The 20,248-nt window shown below is 39.1% G+C and overlaps 1 pseudogene; it reads left to right on the plus strand.

Moving 5' to 3' along the window:
* Positions 1-1,295: 1,295 nt before the first annotated feature.
* Positions 1,296-5,187, plus strand: LOC148589831 (glutamate receptor 3.5-like; annotated as a pseudogene).
* The last annotated feature ends 15,061 nt before the right edge of the window (positions 5,188-20,248 follow it).

Genomic DNA, 20,248 nt, shown 5'->3' on the forward strand with positions numbered 1-20,248 from the left:
CCCTCTAGAAGCTTTCTTCCTTCGCTTAAACTTGTCCATAAAGTCTTAGCAAAATGGTCTACACCATCCTCTCCAGGTTGGACATAATTTTCCCTCAAATTCGCCTAATATAGACCTTCATGCCATATACGAAAAGAACCCATCAAAATGACACTAGGAATGAAAGGCATCCCCAAGAATCGTTCACCTTTCTCATTGGCACTCTAGCTCCTGGAGTTTTACATACATGCCCTACTTGTCTTACTGATGTAGTGTGATGTCGTGGGTGCAAAGACAAACAGCAAGAGAAGGAACAATATTGCTTAAAAACCTTAAGTCTATCAAGGATCTAAAAAATCTTCTTAAAATACTTGAGTCTATTTAGGGTTTGAAGAAAACATGTAGAAAAAACTCAACTCTGAGCTTTTTTATTGATAAAAACTGAATAAATATAAAAAACTACGTTCTTGAGGCTATAAGTATGTATTTATTGACCCCAAAACTCATAACCCTAGTAGTAATAGAAATTAGTCGGTTAACAACTTTACATTGGTTGTTCGAATGGAACATACCTCCGTTTAGATGGTCACAAAATAAAATTGAAATTGAAGTACGTAAACTGAAAACATAACATAAGCGTTCGAACAGACGTCTCGGGAATTACTATGGAGAATTTTCGATGTTGGCCGTTAATTCGCTAGGCCGTTCGAACGGGGCATCGAATGGATGCCTCGAGATTTACTATGGAGAACTCCCGAGAGTATCCTGTTCGCTTGACCGTTTGGATGGGCTATCGAACGAAGGTTCCTACGATTGTTTTGATCGCTCCTTAGCACAAGTTTGTGCTCTTGACCTGATTCCTCTTGTGGACACAGTTTCGGCCCCTTTCACACTTACATATGCTCCAATCCTCCTCATGAATTCCCAAGCACTTTGATCTACATCACTTACTTATAGTAATTCTACAAAAGACCACAAGCCCTAAGTCAAATGTACACACATCCTCTTACTCTTACTTCAGCCCCTACTCAGAGATAACCCTATTCACTTAGGCGTCAGAGTGTCTCCCACTAGTATTTACAACAAGTCATCCATGTGTCTTTGTTTTGCAAGAACTCTTGCCCGGATTAAAGGGAGGTAGTGAACCGTATCAAAAAAATTCATTGTCATTCATGGTGATTGTTTATAAAACAGAGACGGCTAAGAGTTACAGTCTAAGAACTAACTATCCTTTAATTTATTATAAACTCCCTTACATTTTCATTTACCAATTTGTTTCAGCATTCAATACTAAAATGTGCTAACAATGTACATTAATGGAATCTCTAAATTTTGGTATAACAGCTGAAGAATTCATTAGAGAGAAAAAGGTGAAAGTGATTATTGGCATGCACACATGGCAGGAAGCCGCTGTAGTAGCTGATGTTGGAGGGCAAGCTCATGTTCCAGTCATTTCGTTTGCAGCACCAGCCATCAACCCACCCAAAACGTCACTTCGTTGGCCTTATTTGATACAAATGGCTAAAAATGGTTCTAAGCGAATAAAGTGTATTGCAGATATTGTTCAGGCCTACAATTGGCAAACGGTCATAGGCATTTATGAAGATGAACCATATGGTGGCGATTCCGGCAAGTTAGCAGTTTTATCTGAGACTCTCAGAAATGTTCGTTCGGAAATTGAGTACCGATTGGTTCTCCCACCACATTATTTGGTGTCCGACCCGGAACATGTTGTCCATGAAGAGCTGGATAAGCTCCTGAACAAAACAAAGTGTCGGGTTTCCATAGTTCTTCAGTCATCATTAGAGATGGCGACTCATTTGTTCAGAGAAGCCAAGCAGATGGGACTCGTAGGAAATGACTCAGCTTGGATTATTGCAGACAACATTGCAGATTTGCTGCACTCTGTTAATGACTCTGCTATATCCCCCATGGAAGGTGCATTAGGAATCAAGACTACCTACTATTCTGAGAATCACCATTTTCATTCACAGTTTCAGAAAGTTTTCAGAAGTGAATATCCGGAGGAAGATAACTCCGACCCTGGAATTTATGCCCTGCGAGCATACGACAACATTGGAATTGTTATACAAGCGATAAAGAAAATGGCAAGTAACATTACTAGTACTCCAAAGATGTTGTTAGAGAATATGTTGTCAAGCAATTTCTCTGGTTTAAGTGGAAAAATACGTTTCGAAGAAGGCCAGCTCATAGACACTAATAATAATACATTGACGATTATTAACGTTGTTGGGAACAATGGAAAGGGATACGAGGAAATAGGCCTTTGGACACCAGAGCTTGGTTTCAGAAAAAGTGAAGAGAAAAATGAAAGTGAAAATGTTGGTAATACCCTGAAAACTTTGGCTGGCCGTCAAGTAATTTGGCCTGGGCACTTAAACCGGACTCCGAAAGGTTGGGAAATGCCGACAAACGAAAAGCCACTGAAGATTGGAGTTCCGGGGAGAACAACGTTCGAGAAGTTTGTGAAGGTCGAGTATGGAGGACAAATATGATGGTTTTTGCATTCAAATTTTCTCGAACTTGACAGAGCTCTTAGGGTATGATTTGCCTTTTGAATTTGTGGCGTACAATGGCACCTACGACGACCTGGTTTATCACATCTATAACAAGGTAATAACTTTTTTCTAGAACTACTCCTTTAAAATCAAGTTTGGTAAAATCACAATTCGACTTTTAAATTAGTTGTTCGACCTTTACAATCCTACCTTTTTAAAGACACACTTCCTTGCCTGCGGTTTAAATATGTAGATATTTTCACGTTTTCAAATTGCTATTGTGGTCTCGAACAAGATACTTTTCTCAATTTTGTATAAACGTTTTTTTGGCCTGTATAATTATATCCCACCCATTTGTATTGTGTTTTAAGTACCAGCTGAACAAGCCCAAGTAGAATAATCATAGTTGGTCTCTCTTACCTGCCTTTTTCAGAGAGGAAAAGAAAAAATCTACGAATAACTTGAATCTTTTTTCCTTTATTTTTTTCTCTTTTATATAGTTACAATTATTTGTTCTAACTAGGATTTATATATATGGTTGTGATGTGGGTGAAAATATCACAATAAATATCACAATAAAAAGACTTACGATGCTGTGATCAGCGACGTGACTATACTTGCCAATCGGTTGCAATATGCGGATTTTACACTTCCGTATGCTGAGTCTGGTTTGGCGATAATAGTTCCAGCAAAACGAGAAGGGTCACCATTGACGTTTACCAAGCCTTTCAGCTGGAGCATGTGGGCGGTGACCGGTGCCCTCTTGCTGTACACAATGATCATTGTTTGGCTCCTTGAGCGCCAATCCAATCCCGAATTTGGTGGCACATGGAAGAATCAGATTAGCACTGCACTTTGGTTTACCTTCTCTTCTCTATTCTTTGCTCATAGTAAGTATCAATATACAGAAAATTCTCTCATCTTTTCTCTCTCTCAAAACCTTCTAGTTTTCAAATTCGAGTATGTCTCACTTGCTAGAATACAAACTATGAGGACATTCTCGTTTGACTTGTTATAACTCAGGCTCCGTTTGTTACGACGTAAAATGCTTTCCGTCGGAAAATATTTTATTGAGAAATGATTTCTTGAAAAACATTTTACGGTGTACGTTTTGCGTGTACGGAAAATCACAAATTATATATATATATATATATATATATATTAAACTCTAAATTATGAAAATGTCCCGACCAAGTCTTAAGGTGTCCGAACCGATTCCCGCAAGGACCCCACTGAGACTCACCTTGGACCCACCCGGACCCCACGTAGACCCTATCAGGACCCCTTCAGGATCAGCCTGGGGCCCTAGTAGGACCCACCCAAGACCCGACATTGACATTTCGTAATTTAGTGTTGAAAAGTCTCGACTGGGTTCTGGGTGGGTCTTGTCAATGTCTGTCAATTTGAAAATGAGATACTCAAAGTCGAAAAATGGTTTACGGTTTGGAAAATAGTTTTAAAAACTGTAAACCATTTTTCGAAAGTTAAAGAAGAATTTATGGTCAAGGTGAAAATATTTTCCGTTGACTATTATTTTACGTCGTACCAAACACCCGAAAATACGGAAAACATTTTTCATAAATCATTTTACGATGAAACAAACGGAGCCTCAATGCATACCAATTCGTCGGAGTTTGACTCAATAATGAACCTTAAGAACATTTCATTTTTTTCTGTTTTCTGTTTATGTTATTACAGAAACATTGGTTTACTTATGATTTAAAAGCACTCATAATACCAGATGAGTTCATTTTGCAGAGGAGAAAGTACACAACAACTTAACACGTATGGTTGTTGCAGTGTGGCTCTTTCTGGTGTTGATCCTAACCTTGAGCTACACTGCTAGTCTGTCTTTATTGCTCACAGTGCAACAACTGCAACCAAATGTTACAGATATTGAGTGGTTGAAGAACAACAACTTGAAAGTTGGCTATGATGGCGATTCGTTCGTACATAAATACTTGCAGAATGTGCTTAACTTAAAGCCGGAGAATATCGTGAGTGTCAGCAGTGAAGACGGCTACCCAAAGGAATTCAAAAGCAACAATATATCTGCTACCTTTCTTGAACTCCCGTATGAGAAAGTCTTCCTCGATAAGTATTGCAAGGGATTCACTGGCACCATACGTGCCGCCAGATTTGGAGGATTGGGCTTTGTGAGTTGTTTTTGTTTTTGCCTTTTCCGTTTCCATCCATCCATTACTGTCTGATTTTTCACTCTTTTGAAATCTTCTTTTGCTCCCCCATTCAGGCCTTCCAGAAAGGCTCGCCATTTGCGAGGGACTTTTCTGTAGCCATTCTAAATCTATCCGAGAAGGGGGATTTGAAGTCACTGCAAGAGAAATGGTTGACTCCCTCGCATGAGTGCTCACCCAACATAACTTTCAGCGAACCTCAAAGACTGAGCTTTCAGAGCTTTGAGGTTCTCTATCTACTATCTGTTGCCACCTCTGCCATTTGTCTTGTATTGTCGGTAATATGTCATCGGCGGCAACATCAAGTTGCCTGTGAAGGCCAAAACGTTACTCCGGGCGATGAGAGCGTTTGGAAGATGGTTAGACTCGTAAGATACTTGAGCATCAAGAATCCACGAAGAACTCCAGCTTTGGCAGACACAGATGACAACTTATTGAAGAAAACAACTATACTTGTAAAATACTTTTATGTCAAGAACCGAAGAAGCACTTGAACTCGGGCAAATACATCGGGTACGAATGAGACACATTAGATGAAATGAATGTTCATCGAGGTGGGAGTTCATCATGATGTAAATGAATAAGTTCATTTGACGATCCGGCTTAATACTTGTTCGTATAAACTTGACTTGAATTCGATTCGTTTAACAAATGAGCCTATCGTGAACATAAAATTAGGCTCAATTATTAAACGAGTTATATTCATATAAAATCAACTTGTAGAAGCTCATATAAACTCGTATATATTTATTTTTATTATATTATTTTAATTTCGTAGTTAGAACTTCTTCGGTATCTAGGAATTCTCTTTCTAATGTAATATATATATTTTGCATGGTTAATGTCAGTCTAGATATAAACATTTGTCATTGTTTGTACATGACTGTTTTTGTATGTATAAATGTGTGCACACATAATGAATCTATATACCTACTATAAAACATATATATAGGTATATAAATTCAAGATTAGATTATTTAAAGTTTAAGTTAATTTATTAATTAATTCAAATAATAAAATATTAACTAATAATTACTTAACTAATAATCAATATGAATTTACAAAAAAAAAAAAAAAATCAAAATATTTACTTTATATAAGGAATGAATAAATTAACTAAAGAGCTCGTGAACAAGTTCAAGATTGTTCCAATAATAAATGAGCTAAGTTTGAACAAATTATCTAACTCAGTGATAAGTTCGAGTTCAGCTCATGTTCGAAATAACATTAAATAATCAGAGTTTTGACCATTCAATATTTGGCTTGACTCGACTCAACTACAACCCTACTTTCTGGCCACCTATAGCACCTTTCATTCTTCGCCTGCCAGCATAGACTAAAATGATATGGATTCCTGAATGTTAAGGAGGATCACACAGATGAAGGTTGAGAATAAAATTTCCTGTGTAGGCCATGTACCAGTATAATATTTCTTCATAGGCACATGCATGACAGTAACAAAGATATAAAGCTAGTTTGCAAATCCCTTTCACAGTTAATGACAATCACTCAGCTTTCTCAAGTTCTCATTCAACCAAACATATTATATTCTACAAATCATCAGAATTTATAAAATGATTCCTCTGGGTGCAAGTTTAACTGTCAAGTGTCAGTAAGATACACATGCATGCATACACAAAGTAAGAGGCATGCAAATTAAGATTCCTCAATCAATCCCGGCTGCTGCTTTCATCAGTAAAATTCGAAATGATTAAGAACTCAAAGCACTAAAAATCCACCGGACAAGCTCCAGAGGAACATGATTCCCAGTGTTAGACAACAAATAATATCTAGAAACTCATCAGTTTCTTCCTCTATGAATCAAAACTAGCTCCAGCAGAGAACTTCAATAAATCAATGGCTTCTAGTTGTATACTTCTGGTGCATACCGATTTTTGTGAAATCCGACTGCCTTCTTACTCTGGGCACACACCTAGGCTACCGATAGCCTCTTCCTCTTCCACGTCCACCCCACCCTCTCCCTCTGCCTCTAGTCCCACTTCTCCCACCATGAGACAAATCTTCCACTGCTGTATTAACCAGTTGGTTTTGCAAACCACCAGCTCCACGACCCTTTTTAGAAGGCACGTTGCAGGATCCATTAGCAGCAGTAGCAGGTCGCTTCCCTCTGTACACAAGGTTCACACAAGCTATAAATGTGTCCACCATAAAGAGAGAGAGAAAGAGAGTGAAGGGAGCAGGGGAGGAAGAAGATAATCAGGAAGAGCTCTCGTACCTAGTTGTGGCGGGAACAGAAGGTTTTGTTGCTTCTTTCCAAGATAGGTTGATACTTTTATCTCCAATAAACGAGGGTGTTTTTGAATGTAATGGCTGGATATAGAAATGAAATATCAGTTTTTACAGTAAATAAATAAAAGACCATATATATAGACGCAAAAACTTTGTTCCTTTGCACCTTTGTTATCACATGCCCGCAACCCTGTGGTTGTATTCTGCTTTTGAGCTTCCTGCACATTAAATGGAAAATATGTAAGATAAATGATGACAAAAAAGCTCATACAGAAAACAGGATCTCCTGAGAACAAACTCACAACGTTATTCTTTGCTTCATCAGATTTGGTAGCTACCATAGCTTTGTTGTACTCAGCCATTCCCCAAGTTAATTTCTTCATGGTAGCCCTAGTCAACTCCTCAACATTACTCAACCTGCAAAATCAATTGTAAGAAAATCATACACAAAGAAAAAGTTGCAACTTTGTAAAAGTAAACCATATATTATACTGCCCATCTAATGTAGATCGAAGTGTTTTGGATTTCATGAAGAAGACGGGAATGGATGGTAGTTGGAAAATACCCCGGAAGATGGTGACGCGATCCCAGACTCACGCTGCAGAAAAGGGAGTTCCTGGAACTGTGATTGATGGCACGTTGATTGCGATCGAGCGCCTTGGAGTAGCGATCGAGTGCACGATGCCTGCGCTCGAGTGTCCAACCCCTGGAAATATGATGTCCGTCTCTGTTATTGCAACCAATACCCCTCTGTAACTGCAAACGATCGCATGCTCGAGCGCACCTAGCCTCTGGAAGTGCGATCGAGCGCACTCGGGGCACTATGTTACTTTTCCGCGTTTTATTAACTTTAAACCGACTTTCTTTCCTTGTTTTACTAGGATTAGGGTCTTGAAAGTCCCTATTCCGTGTTTTAGTTCTATTAGGAGTATTGGAGGCTATAAATACATGCTTATAGCCTCTAGCAAACTTCGTTTATGAATGTTATTTGGTTTTCTCAATAAGAATACTCAGAGTTGAGTTTCTTCATTACTTTTCCTTAAATTCATGGATAGCATCTATTGATTTGAGAAGGTTTCTTTGATTCTTGTGATAGTCTCACAATCTTAGGAATATTTATCCCTTCTACTTGCTATTTTCTTGTTCATCACTATCCATTGCTGCATCAGTTGGTGTTAGAGCCTAAGTTTCTTTCCATAGCGCCAAACACAAGAGGAAGGGGTAACCACTATGCAAATTTGGAGAACGTGTATGAACGTGAGGACTTAGTTCTTGGAGAACAAGCAGCGGCACAATGGGAACTTATGGAGGACACAATCGTAGAATTGAGGGCGCAACTTGCAACCGCCAATACACGATTGGCCAATTCGGAGTTCCACCGTGTGCATCACCACCAACCCTCACCGCCCGGCTTGGATGGGGAAGACGAACAAGGTACGGAGAATGAAGCTGGGAACCCTTTTGCATGGTGCAGAGTACACGGCCATCAACCCCATGTACAAGCCCATGCCAATCGATGGGAGAGCAGTTTCAAACTCGATATTCCTGAATTCCACTGGGTCTTCAACCCGAAGAATTTTTGGACTGGGCAGCGGTAGTTGGACAACCTCTTGATTTCAATGGGGTGCCTAAGGATCAACGAGTTTCTTTGGTCGCAACCAAATTCCGGGGAAGAGCTGTGGTGTGATGGCAGCAATTGAAGCAATCAAGAAAGCAGTAGGGCAAGAAGAAAATCAACAGATGGGAGAAATTGTTGTAGCATATGCGACCAGCCTTTTTACCCTACAATTATACACGAACCATGTATCAAAAGCTGCAAAATTTGGGCCAAGGTTCGAAGTCTGTGGATGAATACACGGAAGAATTCTACAAGTACCTCACACGTGTGGATCTAGCCGAAACAAACGACCAACTAGTGTCACGATACATTGGAGGTTTACGCCAACAAATTCAGGATTCCCTAAACCTCTTTGATCCCCCTAATGTGTCTGAGGCCCATCAAAGGGCACTATTTTTAGAAAGGACGGCTTCTAGAGGGTCTTTTGGAGGATTCGGTGGAGGAACTAGGGGAAGCACAAACTAGTCAAGTGGGCGATTCATGGGGCGCAGCACAACTTCAACTCCAAACGAACGCCGTACCCCAACCACCACGGGACCACTGACCCGAGCCGCAACATCCAATGGGCCTAAATGTTTTAAGTGTGGCGAACCGAGCCACCGAATGGCGGATTGCCGCAAAGGGGAAAGGTATGGTAAGAGACTACTCATCGACTCAGGAGACGCCTTCAGAGGACAAGGCGAGGAGGATGAGAAAGAAGCAATTTTCAACAACTATGATGGGGTTGATGAAGAATTTGTTACCGGGGATGACAGCCCTTTATTAATGCTTAGGAAGGTGTGTTTTACACCCTGGAAGGCGAAAAGAGACGATGGCCAGTGCCACAACCTTTTTCAAACGACATGCACAATTGGGGGCAAAGGGTGCAAGGTTGTCATTGATGGGGGTAGTTGTGAGAACGTAGTAGCGGAGGAAGCGGTCTAAAAATTGGGCCTTGGGACGGAGAAACACCATGCACCATATCGCTTGGAGTGTCTCAAGAAAGGAAACGAGGTAATAGTATCCAAACGTTGCCTTGTGAATTTTTCGATTGGAACTAAGTATAAAGATGAAACATGGTGCGATGTGGTGGTCATGGATGTATGCCATTTACTACTTGGAAGGCCATGGCAATATGATCAGAGTGCTCATCACGACTCATCACGACGGGAGAAAGAACACCTATAGTTTTTTGGTGGACAATATAAAACTTATTCTCCTCCCAAATCTGAAAGAAGATTCCAAACCTTCTAAAGGGGTAGGTCAAACGTTGTTAGCCAAGCATGAGCTCATTAAGGAGATGCTCGATTCAGATTGTGTGTACCTATTATATGGCAAGGAGTGTGGTTCCACAGAGGAAATGCTGGCTGCGGTAAAGGGTTTGTTAGAAGAATTTTCAGATGTGTTCCCAGTAGAGTTACCCAAGGATCTACCACCTCTTCAGGACATTCAACACTAAATCGACTTGGTGTTGTTAAGCGCTAAAATATTTATATATTTAGCTCTTAACTTACATGTTTTAATCCTTTAGGTTTAGTTAATTTATGTCATTTTAGTTATTTTATGTGTTTTCCTTGATTTTGTAGGTCATTAGAAGAAAAAGAAGCCATCTCCAAAGTTTTGGACTTAAAAAGAGCTATTTTGGAAATTGGGAGGCTCTGGCAGAGCGATCGATCGCAGGGGAGCTGTGATCGAGTGCACTACAGGCGATGACCACAATGCACAAGGCACCCACGATCAAGCGCAAGCACAAGGAGGATCGATCCCAAACCTGCGATCGATTGCACATGGGCTGCAATCGAGTACACCCGTGCGTGATGGCCAAGTTAGCCGCCAGCCTTAATAAGGAAAGAGCAACTTTTAGGGTTTTGTAGCTTAGTGCGAACTGGGGCTCAAACCCTACAATTTTTAGGGGTTCTAGAGTATTCCTAAAGGCCTATAAATAGACTCTTAAGCCTCTAGAATGGAGATACTTTCCAAGGAGCAGAATTTGAGCTCTTTAAGTTCAAGTTTCGGGTTTATTCTTTTTTTTTTCTTATTTTATTTTATGAAGATGTTTAACATCAAACTTATATGTAACTAATTTATTTAGTAGGGTTAGATTGAAGCCCTAGTTATGTTTAGTTGATATTCAATATTGGTGCCCTTGTGATGATCTTGTTGTGATATCTAAATTGATTAATTTCTGTTTTCATGAATTCATCATATGTGTGTGCTTGATCAACATATGCATATGGTATGGACTAATTAGTTAAATCAATTTGGATGACCGAGTCCTGGGTTTAATAAAAGTAACAAAAGAAATCCACACCAGGTTCTTGGGTTAATCAACATGGGGAACCAGGAGTAGACACCCATGCCCTAGGCCTCATGTGTTTGTCGATTTCTACAGTTTTATGCTTTCTTAAAGAACAACTTAGTAGACACCCATGCTAAATCCTTTAAGAAATAAAAGAATTAGAGTAGACACCCATGCCTAATTCGTTGCTTAGGGAAATCAATAGCTTAAGGAATAGACACCAACGCCCTTAGGTTGACATACATTAGATATTCATAACATGATCAAAACATTGGCACATTGATATATTAGCTAAATATAATTAGTGGTGGATATTAAAGCCCTACCCTTTTATCATTATCAACTCAATTCCAATCTTTGTTTTAGCTTACTTTTGGAATTAATTTTAAACAAAATTCAGCAATCCTCGTGGAAATGACCCCGTACTTGCACCATAAACTACTATGTTGACCTCGTGTACTTACGGGTAAAACATCCAATTATTTGCCTTTTAATTTAGGTAGGTAATTATGACAACATGTTTTTGGTACCATTGCTGGGGATTGCGGCGAAATTTGTTTAGAATTATTTTCCTTTAGTTGTATTGTTTTAATTTTCAATTTTCAATTTTGTTGTTATCAAAAATCAAAAAGATTTTCCATTTTTCTTAACTTTTCTGTTTTTTGTTTCAAGTTGCAGACTTGCGATTCTGTTATTGCTATCGAACGTCAGCTGAGTGCGATCGAGTGCATTGCGATCTAGCACACTTGCTTGCGATCGAGCGCAGTTCCAGAGAGCATCCGGACAAGCGGCACTGAAGCTATCTTGACTGAAGAAGCAATTCAATTGATGCAAGGTCGTCGATCTCAAGATTCAACAATCATTCCACTCAATCCTGAAATTGAGGGGACAATTAGACAAAAACCTAGAGACAAAGAAGAAGAGGAAGAAATTGAGATGGAAGATTTGCAAGAGAATCCACCAATAGTGCCAAGACCACTGGAGGCAAATCCACCACCGGTGCGGAGACCGATGAAGCAGGCATTCGTCCCAACGAACCTCAATCAACCTTCATGCATAGCATATCAACCAGAGGTGGAATGCAACTATTATATTTCTCCTGAAATCCTCAATGCATTGACTCATTTCAGGAGCACAGCTACTGAGGATCGCAACTTGCATCTTAAGGAGTTCTTTGATCAATGCAAGTTGCAGCACATCCAAGGCTTAACTCCAGAGAGACTCAAGTTAGTCCTCTTTCCCTTCTCTTTGAAAGATAATGCTAAATTGTGGTATAATTCTATGCCTGCAGATTCTATCCATACTTGAGAAGAATTAGCCACCAAGTTTTTGAAGAAAGTTTTTCCCAGCCCAAAAGACAAGACAGCTTAAAAGGGAACTTCAGATGTTCCAACAAAAGAGATGGAGATCTTTTCTTTGATGCATGGGATCACTTCAATTCACTACTTCTCAAGTGCCCACTTCACAACATCCCTCAAGATGATCAGGTACAAATTTTCTATGAAGGTTTAGATGATACTAACAAAGGGATGGTTGATTCAGCTTGTGAAGGAGCACTTATGAAAAAGAGTAGTGAGGAATTAATGGAGCTGTTTGAAACACTAAGTAAGCATTCCCAACAATTCTGCTCTAGAGGAATGAGATGAGTAAAAAGCAAAAGCATGTATGAAGTGAATTTCAATGGGGAATCTCCAAATCAAATGCCTGCTGTGGAAAATAAGTTAGATATGATTGTCAAAGCCATGACTGCTCAGAAAATCTCACCCATTCAATAGGACACACAAGTCTAGGTATGTGCTATATGTTCCCATTTAGATCACGCTACTGAAATGTGTCTGTTATCTCCATTTGCAGAGTAAGAAGAGATGAATTATGTGGGACAAAACAATTACCCCCACAAGAACAATCCGTACTCCAACACCTACAATCCAGGGTGGCGCAACCATCCAAATTTCTCATGGAGTAATAATCAAGGACAGCAGAAGGGTCCCCAACAAGCAAGCCAGCCGACCCAAGAGTCAAAGATGATCCAACTAGAGAATATGATACACACTCTGGTGACTTCACAATAGCAATTTATGGCTAATCAAAAACAATTCAATACAAAGGCTGATTAAGCCATCCAAAGACTAGAAGTGCAAATGGGGCAGATGGCAAAGGAGCTGAGTGAAAGGAAGCAGGGAGAATTTTCAGCCCAAACAATACCCAATCTAGGGGGTCACTAGCAGCTAAAAGCAGTCACAGTTCTCAGAAATGGCAACGTCATTGGAACTTGGAAGCCACCTCAAGCATCTCCAGATGAAGCATCAACTTCCAAGGTAAACAAAATGGAGAAGGTAAATGCACCACCCTTCCCTCAAAGGTTAGTCAAACCAAAGAAAGAAAAGCAGCTTATGGATATTTTTGAGACCTTGAGGAAAGTGGAAATCAACATTCATTTATTAGATGCAATTAAATAGATTCCTTCATATGCTAATTTTTTAAAGGATTGGTGCACTAACAAAAGGAGGTTTCAGGATCATGAGACAGTGGTCCTAACAGAAGAGGTAAGTGCAGTTTTGTTAAGAAAATTACCACCAAACCTAATAGATCCGGGTAGTTTTACCATTCCTTGCAGGATAGGAGACCATCTTTTTGAGCATGCATTGCTGGATCTGGGAACATGGGTCAATTTGCTGCCTTACACGGTATATGAAAAGCTAGGCTTGGGGGAACTTCAACCAACCTCAGTCAGCTTACAATTGGCAGACAGAAGCATCAAAAGACCAAGAAGTATACATGAAGATGTGTTGGTAAAGGTAGGTACATTTATTTTACTTGCGGATTTCATTGTGTTGGATGTAGAAGAATCCCTTATGCCATCAGCCTTGCCTATCATCTTAGGAAGACCCTTTATGAGAACTGCGGATACTACAATAGGTGTGAAAATGGGCTCTGTAAGTGTGAAGGTAAATGGTGAGACAATAGAGTTCAAAATATTTGATGCAATGCAATTACCTCAAGATGATTTTAAATGTTTTGATGTTTGTATGATCCAAGGTGTTAGTGAGCTAGTTTTGCAGGATCCACAAAAAGATCTAGTAAAAAACCCCCTCACTCACAAGTTCACAAGGCAGGACATTGGGCCAGTCTATGCAGATGTTACTAATGACATCAGTAGAGCAAGGCACCCTCTTCAAGCCAAGATAAAGCGGCAGTTGCATGAACGGGACAAATTGAGGTATGAAGTAAATAAGGACACCAAGCTCCACAAGAAAAGACCCAAGGACCATCATCACAGAAAGCATGTCAAGAAGGAGTTCTATATGGGACCGAAATTATTGACCTATAAAGAAAGTCCTATACCTGCACCACCAAGGACACTTGAGCCACATTCTGTGGAGCTCAAGTTCAACTCTCCACACTAGAGACATTACAGTTACAAGTAAAAGCGTTTGAGCAGTCCAAGCGCTCAAGCGCATCTACTCAGAATAGTGGTACTGAGGCCACTGAAGGCAATACACTTTTCTATCTTTGTTTCCCATCATATCAATTTCCTTACTTTACATGTGTTCTCACTTATCATTTGTGTTTCCTTTTTATTTTAGAACATTGTTGTACATTATGCATTACAAAAAAAAAAAAAAAAAATTTACATTTTGTTACTACAATCGATCGCAACAAGTATGCGATTGAGCGTAGTAATCAAATTTTGGCTTTGTATATTCTGTTAGTGCGATCAATCGCACCTTGTGTGTGCTCGAGCACACATCACCCACTCACGCACATCCTTGCATGAGTGCGATCGAGCGCACCATGTGTGCGATCGAGCGCACTCAGGCAGCAAGCCACGTGACCTATTTAGGCCACTTTCTCCCCATTCCCCCTCACATTCTCATTTTCTCCCCATTCCCCCAACTCCAGCACACCCCTACTCCCATCACTCCTCCACCGTTTTTCACCACCTCTACCACACCGCCACCACACGGTTCTCCTCTCTGGCCACTGTACCACCACTTTTCCACCACACAACCATACAAACCGTTCTTTATTCCCATCAACACCCCAACTCTGATTAACTCCCCAACCTCCATTTTTTTTTTTTTACTATCTTTTTTCTGCAATCGTGGGTGTTCATCCACCCACATTGCTTTCCTATGGTTGGGTTTTGGTGTTTTTGCAGGGGGTTTTGGAGTTGTGTTGACATGCCATAGCAACCTTGGTCATCACAGTGCACACCAAGTGTTCGACAAAAGTCCCTAATCAAGCTCATCATGCCAAGAACTCAAGCTTCGTCCTCCCGGGGGTTCAATATCCAAGCCACTTCTCCCCCTCCAACTTTTGAGGAGCAGAAGTAGTTGTTTGAGACCACTTTCGCCATTCGCAAAGATTTTTAAAACCTTGAGGCTACTCAATGGGCGGTCGCTGAATTCAAGCGTCGTGGCTTAAGAAGCTTTTCAAGCCGGTCACTTCCACAGCATACCGAAAGCTAGTGATCGAGTTCTATGCCCACCTATCTCACGACTGCAATGGAGTGCACATTGGAGGAGCTGAGTCCACACACTCATGGGGGTTGCCCTTCCCATACTTAATCACCTACATCCTCCGGAAGAAAGGCATCAAGGGTACTGTAGCTGATGAGCTAGTCACTACTACCCCCATCTTTGGCATTCGCCAATGGAACAAGAGCTGTTCACATATGCTCCAGGCACCTCCAGCACCAACAGCTGGTGCGGAAGAAAGCGAGGGCCGAGCCGATGGCCGAAGATGAACCCGCAGTTGAGCCAGAGACAGCAGAGGAGGAGGCCCCGATCATTTTTCGTGCAGCACAATACCGCTCACTTAGTGAAGAAATGACGGGCCTTCAGAGAGAGTTTGCTGATCAAAGAAGGGAGGCTTGAGAAGATAAAGAGTTGATGGATCAATGACTCCTTGCCTTAGAAGAAGTGATGCGGTCCATTCTTAGCTATTTGCCACCACCATTTGGAGCATCTTCTTCTAGACAGCATTGAGCAGGGACCACCGTTTGGCTGAAGACGTTAAACTTAGCACTCATGGGAGGCACCCTATAGTTTATCTTTTTATTTTATTTGTTTAGTGTTTTTTAAGTTAATCTTTTTAGTTATCTTTAGTTTTGTTTCTTTTTACTTGTTTTTGTATTTTCTTACTTTGCAGGGACAAGTGTGCTTCAATTCAAGTTTGGGGGTGTGCTATGAAACATTCTTTCCAAGACTATGTTGTCCATCTCCCGGGTACACTCTTTCCTTAATTTAGACACATTGGGGACAATGTGTCATTTAAGTTTGGGGGTATGGGCACACATGTTCACACACACTTTCTCCCAATTTCATGTGATTTGCTTTGTGTGTTTGTTTGTTTATTTGAAATAAAAATAAAATAAAAAAAAGTTTATGCATGTTCATGTTTGCCCTAAAAGTTTGAGTTAATCTAAAAGAATTGTGGCTTAAATTCATCAGTGAGCTTAAAATTTTGAACACATGATCTGATGAGAGAATTTTTTAGCTTGGTTACTTGCTTAGAACAGTTGAAAAATCACATGTTTGATTTGATCACACAAGCACATTAGCACATAATTTGTGAGGTATGACAAGACGTCTGATGTGTGTGTTTCTATATCTTGGGTGAATTGGATGACTTATTAGATGGTCATTTTGGCATATATATATATATATACACATAAATGATCATTGATAAGCTTTTCATTGAGTAACTGGACTTCTTGCCTCAAAAGTATTGAGTGTTCACGTCAAGAGGTGAAAATTTTGGATTTGATCAATGTCATGGTTAGTTTGGTTTTGTAGCCTTTTTGACTCGAGTGAGTGGGTCCTTAGGGGTGTCTCTACACCTAATGCCTTAAAACCATCTGGTTTGGGAGTCATTGACTTAACACTCACTACATGAGTCAATTAGAAAGCTTAAGGAAACCAAACATTGCATGCCTATATATTGTTCTATCTTGTAACACTCAAATCACTGAATAAAAATGTAGTCCTTTGTTCTCTTCTTCTTTCCTTTCTTCTTCTTCTCTTTACAAACTTTCTTTCTTTAGTCTGTATTTTCACATGGTATCAGAGCAATAAATCCATAACGTCGTTCTAGTTCCTTTTCCGCTGTCTCTCTAAGTCATTTCATCAAGCACCTTAGCCGCATCACATATGTTTGTTGAGTCACAGGTTGCAAGCTCACTCCTTCTCCACAGTTACCGCACACCGACATCAACCTTTGGTCATCGTAGTGAAATCTAACCATCCATTGTTAGTTTTGTTGGGAGATTCGACCACCCCTTGGTATTTGCAGCGAGATCCAACCGTCCCTTAATTGAAAATTTGCATCCAGATCTGACTGCTCCTCGGTATTTTACGACGAGATTCAACCACCCCTTGGTGTTTTTGTGGCGAGATCCGACCACCCCCAGTAGTTTATGGCAAAATTCAACCGACAAACGGCCAATTATTTGTTTTTGTTTATCAAACTGAAGGAAGTTCCTACCATTAGTTTGCAGGGGAGTGTTAGAAGATAAAATCTAATCAAGTCAAGCATATCCAAGCAAGGCAACAATCCTATGATTTACTCCTCCATGTTTCATAGGATTGCATATTATTCTCCATCACAACCCATGATTCACGCCATGATATATAGGATGCGTTCCCTTCATATGCCTATATATTGTTCTCTCTTGTAAAATTCAAATCATTGAATAAAAATGTAGTCCTTTATTCTCTTCTTCTTCTCTTTACAAACTTTCTTCCTTTAGTTTGTATTTTCACAAAGGGAACTTTCCCGACCATTTTTTCTTTTCCACAAAATACTCCAGATAATTACACTGAAATGATAGAGAAATGAAACATCATCCAATAAGAAAAGCTCCTATACTATCTGCATATACGAGTTTCAAATTTCATATTTCCCATTTTCGCACTGATGAACACAAATGAAAGATGAGCAGCAAAATAAGTCAAATCATTAAATATAGACACACACAAACATTTTCCTACTAAACATTTAAACAAAATCATTTCCACCTATAGATATAATCATTGAGAACATAACTATCAAAGTATGCATAAAATAAAATAAATAAAAAATATTAATGGTACTCTTCACACCAATTTATCACACTAATAAATACAACAAGTCAGCTGGTATGAAATTGGTGTGTTAAGTAGCATTACTCAAAGAAATTTGATGTCAAAAGCATAAGCAAGCAAAGATTAAAACCGAATACATGGATATTGAAACAAAATCTAAAAGCCCAATGAACTCAAATAACATGCTCACTATTTCAAGACATGGAAACTGAAGTATTACCTTATATATCAAAAACAGGTATAATGTGTGTTAGTATTTTTGTTAGCATAATTCGGTTCTAAAATGCAAAGGCTACAGTTCACGGGCTCAAACACTAATATAGAATGCTTAGAATCCAATCCCCACTGTGCTAATACAATTCATATGTGGTGAGCATTAAATTGAATCTCTTAGAGTTTGAGTTATTCCTTTGATAAATCTACGGTTAAGAAGTCTATTGGAAGGGTCTGGTAAAGGAGAATCACGTTGAAGAAGATTGTGAGCAATGAGACGAGTTGTAAGCTTATCGATCTTACAGAGCCAAGGTCTTGTAAAGGGTTGTAAGTGTTCCTAGTGTCAGTAATCTCTAGATAATCTTTTGATAGTGATTCCTGGATTTGGCTGTCCCAGAAAGGTTTTACTTTTAGATCGGTTTCTAAAATGTTTCCTCTTTGTAACCAAAATATATGTGTCTGGCTCTTTATTGCTTTATATATTTTGGTGATTGAATTCTTTATTGCTTCACAGTATTAATTCTGCATAAATTGTGATAAACAAGTTTTTGGAGTCGGCATAGCGTTTTTCAATTGGTATCAGAGCAGGTTCACTCAGTTTGGATTAAATTCCTGAGTGAGATCTTTTGACTCCTTGTTTGCTATGAATACTTCTCAAGGGGAATATAAACTTATAAACTCCTTCAACAATTTGTTGAAAAAATTCACGTTTTTGAGACATAAATACACAAATTTATTTCATTGTTTTACAAAGAGGAATGCATTAGATGAGAGTGGCTAAGCCCTAGTATGATAAGATTTGACTTTTGACTTGATTTTCTTGTCAAAACCTTCTATTGGTGAAACTTTCTCCTCATTTTGTATGTTGGTAAATCTTCTCATTGGATGGCTTACACATACAACACACAAGCATGGGTTGAATGGAACAAGATAGTGAAACAAATAAAATTAAAAATATATATATATATTCCAAAAGGAATTTATTTCATTGTGTCAAACTTGTGCAATTTGTTTTACAAAGAGGAATGTATTAGATGAGAGTGGCTAGGCCCTAATATGATAAGAATTGACTTTTGACTTGATTTTCTTGTTAAAACCTTCTATTGGTGAAACTTTATCCTCATTTTGTAAGTTGGTAAATCTTCTCATTGGATGGCTTACACACACAACACACAAGCATGGGTTGAATAGAACATTTTTTCTTTGCTTGGGTTAAGTAATATGAGTTTCTTGTCATTTCTAATCTCATGTATATTTTGCATAATTGGAGCATGTTTGGGATATTCATTGTGAAATACATGAGTCGTTGATGTGTGTATCATATATGTTCATTTGACTTTTGAGGGGGAGAAACCTGTATTTTTTTTCTTTCCAGTTTCTTGTTGATAAATGAGTCATACATTGAGGGGCAGTTTGTGTTGATGTGCCTCCATGATCTGCATTAAACTTCATGCATTTTTCGTTTATATGTGATCATGAGTTTTTCTTGTGTTATTCCTGTTCCATATATGCCTTGATGTATCTTGTGAAGTGTTTCAGGAAACATAAAGACATTTTGTTATTCTATGACAAAAAAGGGGAGTAAAGATGGAGAGATGATGAGATGTCTCAGCATATTGGTTTTGTCACCGAATTGCCAAAGGGGGAGTTTGTTAGTATTTTGTTGGCTTAATTCAGTTCCAAAATCAATATGCCGAGACATTCCATCATCTCTCCATCTTTACTCTCCTTTTAAGGTTTCGTCTTCGTAACCAAAATATCTGTGTTTGCCTCTTTATTGTTTTATATATTTTGATGATTGAATTGTTTATTGCTTCATAATATTAATTTCGAATAAATTGTGATAAACAAGTTTTTGGAGTCGGCATAACGTTTTTCATTGTGTTTGTTCAAATAGTTGAGGAACTTGCTGCTTGAAGCACCCCTCTGTTTGATTAATTAGAAGATTGTCAGACAGACATATAATGAGTGGTTTAAAGGAAAAAACACAAATGAAAGAAAAAAAAAAAAAAAAAACAAATAAAAAACAAATAAAAAGAGAAACAAAAAAGGAGAAGAGAAGAGGAGGATGGAAGCCATACCTCATTTCCTCCCTAAATGCACCCACT

The sequence above is a fragment of the Corylus avellana genome, chromosome 1 (assembly GCF_965113065.1).
Source record: "Corylus avellana chromosome 1, dhCorAvel1.hap1.2, whole genome shotgun sequence".
NCBI classification, from domain to species: domain Eukaryota; kingdom Viridiplantae; phylum Streptophyta; class Magnoliopsida; order Fagales; family Betulaceae; genus Corylus; species Corylus avellana.